Genomic DNA, 13,213 nt, shown 5'->3' on the forward strand with positions numbered 1-13,213 from the left:
TGTTTTTTTCCTTATTACATCTGCTGGTCTAATAAAAGATATTGCAGTTTTCTGCATTTCTTAACTCTCTGATGCTCATTAGTAACTAGTAACCGCACATACTTGCTTTTCCAATGAGGAGTGAAAATGGATAAGGAATTCAGAAACACAAGAGGGTCAAATCCTTGTGCCAGTGGACATATGGCCACTTCTTTTAATTTTGATATCACTAATGGTGTCTGTATCCAAAACTTGCAAAAATAACTTTTAATTCACAAAGTTACCTACAAAAGCCAGAGATATCTCACATAGTGGTGAAAACCCTTGGGATATACAGGACAGTTTGAGGGAACAGGACAGGAAGATCCACATGCAGCAAACACCAGCTTTCCAAGCTCATGGAGCAGTGTAGGTATCTCTCCAACACCTTCAGGGCTGTTCCCAGTTCCAGATGGTTGCTTGGCTCAGGGACCACAGCAGTGTCTATGTTACTCTGCAGCTGAGCAAAGCATCTGTCTTGGACTGATGGAAGAGAAAGTTCAGATCTTTGGCATCCACAGTGCAATGTACCCATGGATGAGACAGGTGACCTATGCAATGATGAGGGGGATACATGTTACTGGCCTAAAGGTCAATTTGGGCAAGGTTTCTCCCCTCTAAAGCATGATGGTACTTATTACCACCACACTGAAATGGCTGTTAAATACACCTCAACCCTCTCCTCAGTGTTTTAATGGGAGAAATGTTCAGCATCTTCTGAGTCTGACTTAATCCTTCAACACAGGGAGCCAATGGCATCCCAAGGGTGACTCCTACAAAATCTCAGCAGCCACGTGGCAGCAGATGTCATCTTCTGTTTAGAAACAACATAAGAATGAAGTAATATCAGAACAAAACTAAGCTTGCACGTTGACACGGCCTGCTGGCTAACATTTCTGATTTCCCCTGCTCCACTTCAGACTCAAATCTCTCCTTGTTGCAGCATTTGCTAGGCTGCTGGGAAGCTGCTCAGAGCCGGTGCCAGCTTATCTTCCTTTCACCTGTCCTGCAGGAAGTCTAGACCATTCTCTAAATCACTGCTGACAGGAATGCAAGCTCCCAAGCTATTATTGACAGCATTTCTTGCTGTTGCTTAGTGCTAGCCACGGGTCACACAGTATTTATTGAGAGTATGGAGCACCTGAAGAGTTAATAGTGTCCTGGATGTGCACAAATTCAGCTCTGCTGAACATCCTGCATTGGCACAATATGACATGGATGCCTATGCAAGGCAGGGTGTACATAATTCACGTTTGCCTGGGCCAGAAAGGATTTATTTCACAGCAAAAACAAAGAGCAGAACTTCTCTTCTCCTAGAGACCCTACCATTCTCTACATAATGAAACAGTCATCAAGTGAGTCCATCAGAGCCAGGATTTAAGCCAGAGGAAGAAGTCATCAGAGCTGACTTAAGGACAGCAGGAAGGATTAAACTCTGCCCTCACCAGACTTAAGAGCCAGGATGTCTTATGGAACTGAATCAACAGCCACTGTTGGAGAGTTAGAAAATAGCTCCACGTACAACATAAGGCAGATCTGCACCTCCCACCACTGTCAGACAATGACAAAAGTGGAATTTTCAAGACATGTTCACCAATGCTCTTTCTAATGCTCATTTGGGGATTTTAACTCCAGGGTCAACATCAATTAACTAACATGGGTCAGAGTAAAGAGTCTCTCTCCATTTTGCACTAGAGTTTTTAAATAAGTTGGCAAGTAGGACTCTTAAGCACCATTTTGATGCTCATATAAGCAGCCCAGACACTGTGGTTCCAAGTAAACAAAAATGCCAGAAGGTTTTTTGCTGAGTCTACTCACAACCAGCTTCTGCTTCCCTTTATGTACATAGCAAGGCATTTTCTCCTCCCTACACCGCACAAAATGGTCATTATAATTGACAACTACAGCAGCAACACTAAAAATTCTACAGAGTCATGGAAGGTAGTGTCCTCTCAGTCCACAGCTTGTTTTCTCCAGGACAACACAGGAATGCAGCTATAGTCCAACTACTTGCCTTTAATTGTGAATGCAGGACTTCAGTCTCCAGAGCAGAGTTGTCAGCCCTGCACCTTCCCTCATGCCTGCCTTCATTTAGTGGTGCTTAAAAAATGTATGCTTAAAAAGCAAAGATGAGTTGTCTAAGTGCAAAGGAAAGCCTTTTAATTAGAACTCAAATCAAAACAAGAGGGGGGGAAATGAAGGAAAAGCATAAAGTGATTCAACATTTCCAAGTTAATTTCCTGGACCTTTTCCCTGCTCCCTCCACCTCTTTTATTTTTATTTTTTTTTCTCTGAGTCTACCAAGACAACAGCCCCTTTTGGGCCAGTTGGACTGGAGGGGGTTGTCTGTAAAGCACTGCATTGGGACTGCCAGTTCGTTTCACCCTGGTGGCACTGATTTATACCAGTGCCTGGTCAAGGATTAAGCCCTTCATCAAATTTTAACAGCCCTTGTCCCTTTAACAGTAAGATTTCAAGCAGGAACCCTTCCTAGACCCTGGGTGTCTCTATGGTAACACAACAAGATCGTTTTGTTCTAGCTCACAGCATTGTGTGCATATTGAAAAGCACAGTTAAGATATTTTGAAGTGGAGAGTCCAGATCAGCCAATTCTGAAGCCCTGCAAGAAAAAATGATTATGCAAATTAAACTCCTAAAGGTGAATGGCAATGAATGCTTTCAGCATAGACGGTTACAGTATGAGAAATGAGAGCAGCAGTCTCAGCAAGGTGCCTCGCTCAGCAGTACAAAACACACCACACCAGTTGCCTTTCTTTTTGCTTATTTTAGCAAAATGGTCTGGGACAGAACAGGTCACACCGACAAAACTATTTCTGGGTTTTGTAGCTGTTGCTGCAGTACAGCCAAGACTGAGCTTAGCTGCTACATGGAGAAATGAAGTCTCCAGGAATCATAACAGTGTCCCTCTCACATTAAGCGAAAGGAAGTAAAGATGCATCACTGACTTCAGGACTGGACTAGAAGAGGCAGTAAGTTAGAAGTCTGCTTGATGCCTGCTTTAGAGGAAAATTTTCCCTTGTGCCAATTGACTCATGGTTGGCAGCAGTCTGTGGCATCTCTCACTTGCTGGCTTCTCCAGAAAACATCACAAGAGGAGCTTGGTCCTACAGAATACCACAGGTTGGAAGAGCAGGAGAATGTCTCGTGGTGGAGGCCTAAGGAAGTTATTCCTTCTTGCATTGTTTTGTTTTTATTTTTTCATGGCTATCACTCACCTGCTAACAAGGCCAAGTGCCAGGTCCTGCACATTGGTCACAGCAACCTCAGGCAGCACTACAGGCCAGGGGAAGAGCAGCTGGAAAGCTGCCTGGTGGAAAAGGACCTGGGGGTGCTGGTTGACAGTGGCTCCACATGAGCCAGCATGTGCCTAAGGAGGACAATGCCATCCTGGCCTGTGTCAGCAACAGCGTGGCCAGCAGGACCAGGGCAGTGACAGTCCCCCTGTGCTTGGCACTGGTGATGCTGCACCTTGAGCGCTGTGCCCAGTTCTGGGCCCCTGACTGCAAGGAGGACATTGAGGTGCTGGGGAGTGCCCACAGAAGGGCAACAGAGCTGGGGAAGGGTCTAGAGAGTGAGTGCTATGAGGAGTGGCTGAGGGAGCTGGGGTTGTTTAGCCTAGAGAAAAGGAGGCTCAGGGGCGACCTTATCACTCTCTACAACTCCCTGAAAGAAGCTGTAGCCAGGTGGGGGCAGCCTCTTCTCTCAGGCAAGGACAGGAGTGACAGGAGAGGACACAGCCTTAAGCTGTGGCAGGGGAGGTTCAGGTTGGACATCGGGAAGATGTCCCTTTCACAGAGAGAAGCAATGGAGAAATAATTGTCAAGCATCAGAATGGGCTGCTCAGGGAAGTGGTGGACTCACCACTCCAGAGGTGTTTTAGAAAAAATTTGATATGGCACTTTGCATGATGGTTTAGTTGACAAGGTTGTTCAGTCAAAGGTTGGACTCAATGATCTTGGAGGTCCAATCTAAATGATTCTGTGATTCTGCTGGGTGGCACAGTTACACTCAAATCCTTTCTTACAGACAATAAAGAAACAAGTATTATATACAAACCTAGGAATTTACTGTTAGTACAATTGAAATCATAATAGTCTAATCAAGAAATATTACTTACCTAAACCTAATTATTAGATGCAAAAAAAAAATAAAACCTATTATCTGGAAAAAATCTGAGTAATAATACACCTGAAATCAGTTTCCACACTTCCTGGCAAACAACCCATTTTTTTCTTTGCAGGGAAGAACATAATGCTGATATATTCTTCCTCCTTCATCTAAGATTCATATGGAGCAGAGTTTATACATTTTTTAGCAACATTGTATACTTCACTCCTCTTTCTTTGGCCTGCAAGTCTACACCGCATCCAGATTTACTACACATGGAGAATTCTTACATATATTGAATTTTTTTCTTCTTTTTTAATACTTGTTTTGTCCAGCTCTCATGTCCCCATTTCTTTATCTAATCATTAGTGAGTAGAGCTGATGTCCACATTGGTATCCTACACCTCTTTTGTCATCACCCCAATGCCTCCCCTCTGTACTGCATCCTCTGTCCCTTCTTTCAAGGTCTCTGTTATCACACCATGCCTGCATTTCCCTCTGCTGTATCAATCTGAGGAGCAGGGAGCACATTACCTCATCTGAGTTTGTCTTTTTGAAAACAGGAGCTTCCAAAAAGATACAAAGTAGTAACAGCTGCCTGTTGGTCGGCCAGAGAGAGCCTGTTCTGCTGGGGAAGCACACAGCACTTCCAGCCCAGCTAGAGGGCTACAGAGGATCAGACTTTTAGGAAGCCAATTGGAATTTTCAGTGTGGTAGAACAGATTCAACTCAATTTAGCTAAATTAAGCCCTTAATAAAAAATTCACTTTTTTCTTCATCTGCCTGTTCTTCAAAGGCATGTGGACCAACCTATGGGGGGCTCCATTACCAGTAGGCCCTTGGGTGCAACTGGAAGATGAATATGAAATAATTCTGAGGAGTCCTAGTTACCATCCCCAGTGTTGTTCACTTTGCCTAGACACATCTGAAAGTAAGCATAGACCTGAACCAAGTTTTTCAACCAAAATTCTACCAAAACTGTTTTCTCCCCACATTGCATCTTTTTGTCAAGAGATTCCAGTTCAGCTTCTATATTTGAGCTTCTCAAATATAGAAAAAGTTTGACAGATTTTTTCATTAAAGCTTTGAAGCAATAGTGTTGTCTATGAGTCATCTAAGTTTAGCAAAAGTAATCAAAAAACCCCACAAAAACCCACCAAAACAAATACCCCTCACTTAAAAAAATAATTAGCAAATTAACAATTTCAGTAGAGTCAAAATTTAATTCAGACTAGGTTGCTTGGAGCTCTGACCAGTTAATTCTTCAAAATCTCATGGACACAAACTCCAAAACTTTTCTGCACTTCTCCACTAATTATCCTCAGTAAAAAGAGTCTACATCCATATTCTTTATGACTTTCACATATATATTGGCAGACAGGTGCCTGTTCCCCTATCCTCTCACTCCTCCAGGCTAAAGAAGCCCAGCTTCCTGAGCTTCTCCTTGTTTTCTTGTGGCAATGGATCAAGCCCTCTACATCCCTGCACCAGTACTTCAGTTCAATCCGATTTCATCAGCAGAGGATGACAGCAAGCTCATTCTGCTAACAGGGCATGCTAACCAAAGCAAGTGTTCTCACAGTAAAATCTGCATAAACATAGTTGAACAACTTAAAGTGCCTGTAGGACAGGAGAGGTCCAAAAGACTTCTCTGGACATACCAGCATTTGAAAAATGATGCAGGTACTACTGAATTTGGGACTGGGCTTACACTTGTGTGTAAGGTTGTATTTACTGGTGTGTAAAGTTACATTTGAGCACCTCACATGGCCTCCTGATCCTCTCTCTAGTGCTTCAAAGCAGCTTTTTTTCTGAAGTTATCCTCCCCCATCCAATCAACTCCCAGTTTAAGATGGCACAGATTTCTTCTGCGTATAGAAATATCAGCTCCAGTTACCACGGATACTATTTTCTATAATGATTTCTAGGAGGTGTCATCTCCAAGGATGAATCCCTCTCCCAAAAGAGAAAAAAAGCAGCTAGATTTCTCTAGGATATCAAACAGCTACAAACCAGATTTTTCTAAGGCATCTCATAAAATGGATCTTGATGTTATAAAAGAGACAACAGCAGAGTCCTTATCCATACCTGGATCCCAGAGCGACTCAGACAAATGACACTGTTGATTCTTTCCTCCTTAGCCCCATTTTCATTACTGACATGTTGCTAGCAAGGAAATCAGAGGACTGTACAATAATGTATTCATGTTGTTGGATTGAAAGTTTAAAAGCTTCCCCGTTTGATTAAGTAAATGCAGCAAGCAACGTGCAATCAAGGGCCAAAATATTCCTTGGCCTGCAGCCCAATAAATGAATCCTTAAGGAGCTGGCATCTCACTTCCACACAAATATAGCTCTCTGCTCATTACCAATCCAGTCTGAAATACTGGGGAAGGCTACAGGAAAACAGACACCTGGCAGAGATGCTAAGTTAGTTTCCTGCATATTGATTTATGCAGTGATACTTCTGAAATCACTAACAAGGGGAGCACAAGCTCTGCAGTGAGCAGCAGCCCCAAGGTGTGCCAGAGGTGCAGAGCAGAGCTCCTACAACAGCCTTGCAAGCCCTACAGGTAGGATAGCAAGATCTTCAGCCCCACAATAGCAACATGGGGTTTTGACGGACATCCACTTCACAGCACAGCAGGGGGTGCTCCCCCACAGTGTAAAGGGGCTGGAGTCCATTTTGAGCCTGCTTTTTCCCTTCCCCTGTTTGATGTTGAGAGATGGGCCCACAGCAAGGGCAGCTACTGCCCTTACAGGAACCAAAAGCTCCAGCCTACCTGGCTTTCCTCATCACTTGGGTCACATCTACAACAAGGCACATTAATCTGTTCCTGCATGGGATAGACCCCTTCCTTTACAGCCAAATTCCCTTTCTCTTCTATCATTCTGTCCTACAGTTTCAGCTTACCAGAAGGCAGGAACCCACACATCCCTCATAAGCACATCTCTGGAGACCCTGGCATCCAAACCCCACATTATCTACAGCATCACTAGACGTCTGCTTTTGCAATGCTTGTCCTGCCCTCTCAGCTTATTTCTCCTTGGAATCAAACTTGGCCTCCATGAAGGAATGGCTGCAAAGACAGAAACTGGGACATTTATGGAAATAGTCATCAAGCATGAAAACTTCAATAGTTCAATATTTCACTGGTGAGCAGGATTGCCTCCCAAAATAGTCTCAGCATTATTCAGGTGTGCTTTTTCTCTTTCACACTGTACCATTATTTCTGTATTTCTGTTTGTGTGCAGCACCAAGCACACTATGGCTGACATTCAGGTTTGGTATTCCTAGGCTTTACAGTTGTAGAAATAAAGAATGTGATATGCCTAACTGAAGGTGTGATCCAGGCTATAAATTATACAGTCTTGTCAAAACTGAATTAATCATGTACCTTTCACCAGCTCAGCTGTACTCTACCCATTAATTCGTCTCCACCAAATGTATTCTAGTGTTACAAATAACTCATCGGTTTCAAAGGCATTTCTCCCCAAACTATCCCCACTCAGGACAGACAAGATTCAGATTCAGCCTTGGGCAAGTGATGCTTTTCTAGGCATAAAAACCCTGTACAACAAAAACCCTCTCATCTTTAATGCCTGGTGGTTGTGAAGGGATAGAAATAGGAGCCTCATGCTATTAGGGAAGGGCAGTTCCCAGCTGCACAAAGGGGACACATGTCCTGAAAAGACTTGAGATTTTAATGCTATGACTTCTCTGCATAGAAATGCATTTGAGTAATTTTTAAATGGTTGCACAGATAATTCCCTTTGAATTCTACACAGTTGGATTCATTGAAATGGAGGCAACTTTGCTCACAGTAGTAGTATTTTTGTAGTTGTGAATTCTTTAGGCTGTAGCTGAGACAACATTTCTAGGGAAAGGAATTAATTTTTATTAGATCACTAAGAGATGAAAAAATATATCACATAATCTTTTGCAAAGCCTTCAAGATTTTAAAAAAATCCTTGGATCTGAACACTAGGGAGGCAAGGAGGAAGAATTTTTCCAAACAGCATTTTAAATTCACTTCTATTATTCCGGGGTTGGGCTTTTTTTCCCCAGCAGTTGGCATGCAGTGGGCTAAAAGGTTATCAGGGCTTCTTCAAGATGAGCCACATAAACAACTTGTACTTCAGGACACATTAGGAACAACTCCCTTGTCAACTCATTCCAAAACAAAGCTTACCTGGCATGCAACTTGCTCCCATCCCCACACCACACCACAGCAAAGTCTTTCCAGCTGACAGCTGGCACCTGCAGTTCACTCTTAGATAAGAGAACAAGTAGCTGCATCCAAAGAAAACTTTTGCTGCTGGAGTTTTGTAACTTTCTTTAGTTGGTTTGTTTTTTTCCCCTAGCTGTTTCTAAAAAAAAAAAAAAAGGGAAAAAAGAGATTAAAATTAATTCAACAAGTGATGACATGAATAGAAGTATTATGAACTGAAGAGGCTGGAAGAAAAGCTAAAGCAGCAGAATGTCACAGCTTCAGCTGGAAGGAAGCCAGGATTGCCAGCCCAAACTTCCTCAGCAGTTGGAAAGTACATAACATACACAGCTCAATGTTTCTCCAAAAGAGAACAAGCCCAGCACTCCCTAACCTTCAGAAGAAGCAAAATGTGCTGTTTCTGAGGGTTAGTAATGGCATGAAGAGCAACACTTGCTACAGTAACAATGTGCCATTAGGAGGGAAATGCAAGAGGGCTTAATTTGGGAAGATCATTTAAGTGTACCCACAGGCAAACTGAGTCAAAAGCTTCTTGGCCTCTTCCAAACATAAGATATTAGCAGTCACTGCTAACTTTGCATCCATTGGGCTCTATGGGCATTTTAACACCACAAAGTAGGGAAGAAAATCTCTCATTCAGTATCATCTTTGAGCTGAATTAAACTCCGGGAGGCCCACTGTAGACAGGCAAAGGTAGAGGCAAAAATCACTTCCCTCCGTGCTCTAGAGCTCACAAAACCTTTCAGGCTGACTGGGAAAGCACTGCCCCAGTTTGGGGCTTACACAGGTCTGCACAGGCTGGTTCAGATCGGTCACCAGTGAGTGTCAAATAGGCACCGTGAAACAAGGCAGAGCAAAGTTCCCATCAGCACATCGCAAGAGAAGGCACTTACCCGCCCTTTACAGAAGCAGATAGTGTAGTAAAGCTTTTCTGGAATGGAAGAACATCAAAACCCATAAGAGTCAAGCCTTTTTTAAATTTACTTTTACTGCTTTTTAAGCAGACCTGCTGTCACCAGAGGATGACCCAACACAGTGCCACAACTGGCCCTGTTTATATAATAATAACCATGAGCAGGATTGCAAAGGAAAACTTTGAGGCCCTGCCACTTGCCTCTATTAACAGCATTTCCTCATTTAGCTCTCACAAGTTTCCTAGCAACATCCTTGCATTGCACATTAACACATTCATTAGATTTTGCACAAGCACCTGTAGAATTGTCAGAGCTGAAAAACTTTGCTTTCATGCTGACTCAGAGGGGAAATCAATTTGCTTCAAGAAGCAAACCCTTTCAGGGCAGCAAAGGCTACCACCATGCTTATGACATGCTTGTGAAGCCTTGCAGCTCCTAGTGAAGGAAGAACTCACTGCATTCAATTTCATTATTGGCATTTTCCATGTAGGAAAGCAGTGGGTAATCCTCTCCCTGCAGCTTTCAAAGAAGGCAAATGTCAATACACAGCATAATGCTCTGAATAACACAGAAAGAAGTCCAAGCAGCCATAGAGGCAGACACTGGACAAAGGGTCAAAATGTACAATAATTCACTGCTACACAACCTGTGTCAAACTCTCCATGTGTCTAATATCTGCCTGTTGAGGCAGATGGATGCTACCCTTTTTTCTCACTGCCTGTGACAGTGGCTTTCTTGCCCATAGCAGCTATTTGACTGATTCACCCTCCCCAGCACCATCTCAATGAATCCATAATGGAGGAAGGACTTGTCCCAGTCTGCCAGGTGGGTTCAAACTTCACACTTTGTGCACCCACAGTGTCTGCACAGGGAGATGGGGATTCACCAAGTGCCCAGAGCAAAATCTCAGTAACTATCAGGAATGAGAAAATCATCCTAGTTAAATCTCACTTGCAGCAGTGACAGAGGGAAAAATAACACCCTGGGCTGGGGCAAGGCAGAAATCGTGCCAAGTTCCTCATACCATTAATGTATACAAGCACCTCCCAGGAGTAGCAGCAGCATTTACCTACCACATTCGCTCTGTGAGCACCACAGAGCTGCGTGACTGACTTGGCCTGAAGTGACTTGGAGGCTCCTAGACAAACAAGGAGCATTTGGGACATCCCTAAAGGTGATCTGGAGGGCTTGGAGGTCACAATATTCCCAGTCCTCTTCACCCTGCACTCCCATTTCCCTTCTCTGCAGCAGTAAGTTGAACTGCAATTTTTCACTTGTCTGAAAAGTGATTTGAAGCACACTTTGAAGCCCAAGTGTACCCCACATCCTGCCCTGATGAAACTTCATGCACTGGAGACACGCGTGGTGCAAGAAAATTGCCTTGAGCCAAAATGCACACTTTGGGGAGAGTGCTTTGCTTTTGAGGCAAACACAGCCTCATCTTGCCTGCTGCCTAAAAAGTGGTCATGATAAGCATCCCAATTTCCTGCTGCCTTTCAAATGGGGTCTCCAGCCCTGGTAAAAGCTAATGCTGGTGTGCAGAGCTCCTCCAGACTCAGAGGGAAGCTGGTGCCCCGCAGGGCCGTACCCTGTAGCAGGGAAGCAGCAGGGAGCTGGAGCAAAGCCACTGCTGGGAAGTGTGCATCTCTCTGATTAATGCTCTCAGGCTGCCTGTTGACAAAAGCAGCAAGAGGATTTGTAATGCCTAAGCTTATCATCATCACGCTCTGAGAAAATCCTTCGCCGAGAAGCAGCGTAAATAAGTAAAGTTTTACAAGTTAGTGGACTCTCTTAATTGAGTAGCCCTTGTAAATTAATAACATTGAAGTAAATGTGCAAAGACTTTGCTGACTTTCTAAAAGATGTCTAATAAGGTCCAGGTTTACTAAAGTGCCCAAAGGAGCAGGTCCCCAAACCTTTTTGTAATTTGTTGAGACACTAATGATAGTTAACTTCTAGTGGTTTATTCAAGAACATGAATATGAGGACAGCAGAACCATCAGTAAGTCTTCCCTCCCAACACAGCAGGTGCCAGTCCTTCTATTCCCACTATCTGCAGTCCTACAGGAAAGGGTGTGGGTGGAATCTCTCCTTCCTTCACATGGGCCCAATGAAAACCATCCTTGGAGCACCCTTCAGAGCCAAAGTGAAAAGCTCAGAGGTATCTTTGTGTACCACTGCTACTGCCTGAGGGCTTCATATCTCACATCTTTCCATCCTGAGCAAACATGTTTAATAGTTTAGTCCCAGTCGCTAAAACATGAAAAAATACTTTGTTTCCATTTCTCTTGTACTTTTTGCTTTGCTTTCTCCCATGCCAGACATTAACAGCTTGGTTTCCCTGAGAAGCTGTGGTTGGGTGAATAATGCAGAGTGAATATACTTTTTTATTTATTTGAAGGAACTTTGTCTTTCTTTGTTCATGGACACTGACAGCAGTTCCTGCTACTGCATTGACTGTTTGAATCTATTAGGTCACCCACACTGTATTTATTTTGACTTTAATGGCTGTGAATATTCACATGTCCTGAGTCATGCTGATCAGAGCTTGCCTACCCATAAAATTGTGCTGGTGTAACACACACTTAGTTGAAGCCCCTCCCGACTTCGCTTGTACTCTACAGGATTGAGAAAAGATTATGATGATCCAAGTTAAGTCTGTAAGGAAATTATGAATTAAAAAGCAGATGTAAAACACTTTTAGACTAACATGGGGGAGCTCAGGGAGAGGATTGTGGTGCTTTAATTAAACCAGGGTAAGGCTGTGAGTGAGAAAGGCCTCAGGTAATGAAGAGGTCCCTTCCCTCAGGTTCAGCCATGCCAGTGGAAGAGCAGATGTACCTCAGTGTCATCAGAATGGCTGGTGTGAGCTAAGCTTGAGGTTTGTGCACAACTTGGATGAGGGAGGGAAACTTGAACAGCTTCCCCAGCAGATTGTGCCAGGCTGGCAACTTCCAACAGGGCAGCAGTGCCTGGGAGTTGGGACAGCCATCCTTTCAGCACCAAGGGGCCCTTGTGTGCTTGTGTTAAAATGACTTAAACTCGCCATCCCTTTCTAAGCTGTGGGCAGTTTTGGTCAATGAAATACACGTGATTTGTGGAAAAAATACCAGAGCAGCCCTCACGTGGGCACCTCTCTCAGCATGAGACAGCCCCAGCTCAGGCAGTGGCCTATACATGGCAGAAGTGCATTCCCACCTCATGCAGCATGATCAGAACCATGCAAACACACACCCCTCTCCACAGAGGGCTGGGAGGCTGCTTCCCATGCTCACAGCTCCTAAAGTTCTTCCAAAAAGGAAATGGATGCTAGGACCCATGGAGCAGTGATACCTACTGGGTTCTGGCCTCCTATAAATTCACTCACTCAGAAACTCACCACCCAGAGGGCAGGCAGACCTGCTGTTACCACAGACAGCAAGCATTTTCTGCAGCCTGGTTACACTCAGTCCAGCAATCTCTAGGACTCTTGACTAGGACCTCTTGAAGGTGGTATAGCAAAGGAAAAATGAATGGACATGGGGACAGTGATTGATATCTGAGCCAGGCTTCTCATAGCCCCCAAATCCCATTCCCTTTGCCCTCTTACACATTGGATATGTGCAGTAAGCTCCAGATCAAGCAGAAAGTCAGAGAGAAGGGCTTGTTTCCAAAAACCAAGTCTTCTACAACACAACATCCCTTTTTTCCCTGACCACAGGAGAGAAAGAACAAGCAATGCTGTGACCTTTTGAGGAGTATGGAGTAGGATGGGGATGAGGGACACAGTGCACAAGACCATGGCACTGTTCTCTCAGGGGTCAGCTGAGCTTTGGTGGACACACAGCAACCACAATGCACCAATTGCTGCAGATCAGAGGGGCTGTCACTGGCCAACAATAGCTCAGCTTTCTTTGCACAAATAGGCGCAGTGGACAAGGGA

The sequence above is a fragment of the Melospiza melodia genome, chromosome 2 (assembly GCF_035770615.1).
Source record: "Melospiza melodia melodia isolate bMelMel2 chromosome 2, bMelMel2.pri, whole genome shotgun sequence".
Lineage (NCBI taxonomy): Eukaryota > Metazoa > Chordata > Aves > Passeriformes > Passerellidae > Melospiza > Melospiza melodia.